We start from the raw sequence: 5,472 nt of genomic DNA, 5'->3' as shown, positions 1-5,472 counted from the left end.
TTTAGGTTCAACATTAATCCCGAAAGCATAGGGAGTGTGCGATGATGATCATATCAATCTTGGAACCACTTCCAACACACATCGTCACTTCACCCTTAACTAGTCTCTGTTCATTCGGCAACTCCCATATCGAGTTACTAATCCTAGCAACTGAACTAGTATCAAATACTGAGGGGCTGCTATAAACACCAGTAAAGTACACATCAATAACATGTATATCAAATATACCTTTGTTCACTTTGCCATCCTTCTTATCCGCCAAATACTTGGGGTAGTTCTGCTTCCAGTGACCAGTCCCTTTGCAGTAGAAGCACTTAGTCTCAGGCTTAGGTCCAGACTTGGGTTTCTTCTCTTGAGCAGCAACTTGTTTGCCGTTCTTCTTGAAGTTTCCCTTCTTTTTCCCTTTACCCTTTTTCTGGAAACTGGTGGTCTTGTTGACCATCAACACTTGATGCTCCTTCTTGATTTCTACCTCCGCAGCCTTTAGCATTGCGAAGAGCTCGGGAATTGTCTTATCCACCCCTTGCATATTATAGTTCATCACGAAGCTCTTGTAGCTTGGTGGCAGTGATTGAAGAATTCTGTCAATGACACTATCATCCGGAAGATTAACTCCCAGTTGAATCAAGTGATTGTTATACCCAGACATTTTGAGTATATGTTCACTGACAGAACTATTCTCCTCCATCTTGTAGCTGTAGAACTTATTGGAGACTTCATATCACTCAATCCGGGCATTTGATTGAAATATTAACTTCAACTCCTAGAACATCTCATATGCTCCATGACGTTCAAAACGTCATTGAAGTCCCGGTTCTAAGCCGTAAAGCGTGCCACACTGAACTATCAAGTAGTCATCATACCGAGCTTGTCAAAACGTTCATAACGTCTGCATCTGCTCCTGCAATAGTTCTGTCACCTAGCGGTGCATCAAGGACATAATTTTTCTGTGCAGCAATGAGGATAATCCTCAGATCACGAATCCAATCCGCATCATTGCTACTAACATCTTTCAACTTAGTTTTCTCTAGAACATATCAAAAAATAAAACAGGGGAGCTAAACGCGAGCTATTGATCAACAACATAGATATGCTAATACTACCAGGACTAAGTTCATGATAAATTAAAGTTCAATTAATCATATTACTTAAGAACTCCCACTTAGATAGACATCGCTCTAATCATCTAAGTGATCACGTGATCCAAATCAACTAAACCATGTCCAATCATCACGTGAGATGGAGTAGCTTTCAATGGTGAACATCACTATGTTGATCATATCTACTATATGATTCACGCTCGACCTTTCGGTCTCAGTGTTCCGAGGCCATATCTGCATATGCTAGGCTCGTCAAGTTTAACCTGAGTATTCTGCGTGTGTAAAAATGTCTTACACCCGTTGTAGATGAACGTTGAGCTTATCACACCCGATCATCATGTGGTGTCTCGACATGACGAACTTTGGCAACGGTGCATACTCAGGGAGAACACTTTTACCTTGAAATTTAGTTAGAGATCATCTTATAATGCTACCGGCAAACAAAGCAGAATAAGATGCATAAAGGATAAACATCACATGCAATCAATATATGTGACATGATATGGCCATCATCATCTTGTGCCTTTGATCTCCATCTCCAAAGCATCGTCATGATCTCCATCGTCACCGGCATGACACCATGATATCCATCATCTTGATCTATATCAATGTGTCGTCACATGGTCGTCTCGCCAACTATTGCTATTGAAAATATTGCTATCGCATAGCGATAAAGTAAAGCAATTATTTGGCGCTTGCATCTTATGCAATAAAGAAACAACCATAAGGCTTCTGCCAGTTGCCGATAACTTCAACAAAACATGATCATCTCATACAACAACTTATATCTCATCACGTCTTGACCATATCACATCACAACATGCCCTGCAAAAACAAGTTAGACGTCCTCTACTATGTTGTTGCAAGTTTTACGTGGCTGCTATGGGCTGAGCAAGAACTGTTCTTACCTACGCATCAAAACCACAACGATAGTTCGTCAAGTTAGTGATGTTTTAACCTTCTCAAGGACCAGGCGGAGCCACACTCGGTTCAACTAAAGTTGGAGAAACTGACACCTGCCAGCCACCTATGTGCAAAGCACGTCGGTAGAACCAGTCTCGCGTAAGCGTACGCGTAATGTCGGTCCGGGCCGCTTCATCCAACAATACCGCGGAACCAAAGTATGACATGCTGGTAAGCAGTATGACTTGTATCGCCCACAACTCACTTGTGTTCTACTCATGCATATAACATCTACGCATAAACCGGGCTCTGATACCACTGCTGGGGAACGTAGTAATTTCAAAAAATTTCCTACGCACAAGCAAGATCATGGTGATGCATAGCAACGAGAGGGGAGAGTGTTGTCCATGTACCCTCGTAGACCAAAAGCGTAAGCGTTAGAACAACGCGGTTGATGTAGTCGTACGTCTTCACGATCCGACTGATCCAAGTACCGAACACACGGCACCTCCGAGTTCAGCACACATTCAGCTCGATGACGTCCCATGAACTCCGATCCAGCAGAGCTTCGAGGGAGAGTTCCGTCAGCACGACGGCGTGATGACGGTGATGATGTTGCTACCGACGCAGGGCTTCGCCTAAGCACTGCTACGATATGACCGAGGTGCAATATGGTGGAGGGGGGCACCGCACACGGCTGGGAGAGATCAACAGATCAAGTTGTGTGTCTAGAGGTGCCCCCCTGCCCCCGTATATAAAGGAGTAAGGGGGAGAGGCAGCCGGCCAAGGATGGCGCGCCAAGGGGGGAGTCCTACTCCCACCGGGAGTAGGACTCCTCCTTTCCTTGTTGGAGTAGGAGAAGGGAAGGAAGGGAGAAAGGAGGAGAAGGAAAAAGGGGGGCACCGCCCCCCTCCTTGTCAAATTCGGACTAGAGGGGGAGGGGGCGCGCGGCTGCCCTGGCCGCCCCTCCTCTTCTCCCACTAAGTCCCATGAGGCCCAATTAAATCCCCCGGGGGGGGGGGGGTTCCGGTAACCCCCCGATACTCCGGTATATGTCCAAAACCTTCCGAAACCTTTTCGGTGTCCGAACATAGTCGTCCAATATATCGATCTTTACATCTCGACCATTTCGAGACTCCTCGTCATGTCCTTGATCATATCCGGGATTCCGAACTACCTTCGTTACATCAAAACACAAAAACTCATAATACCGATCATCACCGAACTTTAAGCATGCGGACCCTACCGGTTCGAGAACTATGTAGACATGACTGACACATGTCTCCGTTCAATAACCAATAGCGTAACCTGGATGCTCATATTGGCTCCCACATATTCTACGAAGATCTTTATCGGTCAAACCGCATAACAACATACGTTGTTCCCTTTGTCATCGGTATGTTACTTGCCCGAGATTCGATCATCGGTATCTCAATACCTAGTTCAATCTCGTTACTGGCAAGTCTCTTTACTCGTTATGTAATGCATCATCGCGCAACTAACTCATTAGTCATATTGCTTGCAAGGCTTATAGTGATGTGCATTACCGAGAGGGTCCAGAGATATCTCGCCGACAATCGGAGTGACAAATCCTAGTCTCGAAATACGCCAACTCAACAAGTACCTTTGGAGACACCTGTAGAGCACGTTTATAATCACCCAGTTACGTTGTGACATTTGATAGCACACAAAGTGTTCCTCCGGTAAACGGGAGTTGCATAATCTCATAGTCATATGAACATGTATAAGTCATGAAGAAAGCAATAGCAACATACTAAACGATCAAGTGCTAAGCTAACGGAATGGGTCAAGTCAATCACATCATTCTCCTAATGATGTGATCCCGTTAATAAAATGACAACTCATGTCAATGGCTAGGAAACTTAACCATCTTCGATTAACGAGCTAGTCAAATAGAGGCATACTAGTGACACTATGTTTGTCTATGTATTCACACATGTATTATGTTTCCGGTTAATACAATTCTAGCATGAATAATAAAAATTTATCATGAAATAAGGAAATAAATAATAACTTTATTATTGCCTCTAGGGCATATTTCCTTCAGTTGCCGGGGATCATAGCTATATTTGTTGAGTCACTTGGGATTATTATCATTTTATCACTATGAAGAATATGAAGGATCCAAAGACTAAGATATTTCCCTCAAGTACGAGGGGAGGTAAGAAACTGCCATCCAGTTCTGCTTTAGATTCACCTTCTGTTATGAGTAAACTTGCAACACCACCACCACGTACTAATTCTAATATGTCACAGGTTATTGATGATGCTACTTCTACCATGAATGATGCTTATGATGATGCTAGTACCTTGCTTGATAATGATGATGTGCCACTTGGTGAATTTCTTGATGAACAAATTGCTAGAGTAATTAAACATGATGTTGTTGAATCCGATGATGAGCTTGAAACTGGAACTCCTGAAACACTTGCTAGAGCTAGCCCTCCTAGATATGAATTTCCTAAGGTACCGAAAGGTTATGTTATGAGTGAAGAAGCAACTAGAGATATTCTTGCTTGTAAGGATAGAGATGATCTAGAGAAATTATTACACAAGTTCAAAGAAAAATCTCTGAATGCTAGAATGAAATGTGATCCTAAGTTTGCTACTTCACCTATCTTTATTGATGATAAGGATTATGAATTCTCTTTCGACCCAGAGTTAATTACTCTGGTTGAATCTGATCCTTTCCATGGCTATGAAACTGAAACAGTCGTGGCACATCTTACTAAGTTGAATGATATAGCCACCCTTTTTACCCATGATGAGAAAACTCGTTATTACTTTATTCCCAAATTATTTCCTTTCTCATTAAAGGGTGATGCTAAAGCTTGGTACAATACTCTTGCTCCTGGTTGTGTGCGTAGTCCCTAGGATATGATTTATTACTTCTCTGAAAAATATTTTCCTGCTCATAAGAAACAAGCTGCCTTACAGGAAATGTTTAACTTTGTGCAAATTAAAGAAGAGAGTCTCCCACAACCTTGGGGGAGGCTTTGCTAGTTACTTAATGCTTTGCCTGATCATCCTCTTAAGAAAAATGAAATACTTGATATCTTCTATAATGGACTAACCGATGCTTCTAGGGACTTCCTAGATAGTTGTGCTGGTTGTGTTTTCAGGGAACGAACTGTTGGACAAGCTGAAGAATTATTGAATAACATATTGAAAAATTATGATGATTGGACTATTCCTGAACCACCGCCTAAACCCACTCCTAAGAAGAGGGGTATATTATATCTCAGTCCTGAAGATATGCAAGAGGCAAAGAAATCTATGAAGGAAAAAGGTATTAAAGCTGAGGATGTTAAAAATTTACCTCCTATTAAAGAAATACATGGGCTTAATACACCATCACTGCCTAAGGTGGTAGAGGTAAATTCTCTTATGAAGTTCAATGAAAATGATAATCCTCACAATATGCATCCTAGTCAATGCCTTTATGAGT

The sequence above is a fragment of the Triticum aestivum genome, chromosome 3D, assembly GCF_018294505.1.
Source record: "Triticum aestivum cultivar Chinese Spring chromosome 3D, IWGSC CS RefSeq v2.1, whole genome shotgun sequence".
Lineage (NCBI taxonomy): Eukaryota > Viridiplantae > Streptophyta > Magnoliopsida > Poales > Poaceae > Triticum > Triticum aestivum.
Note: the sequence above shows the minus strand (reverse complement) of the source record.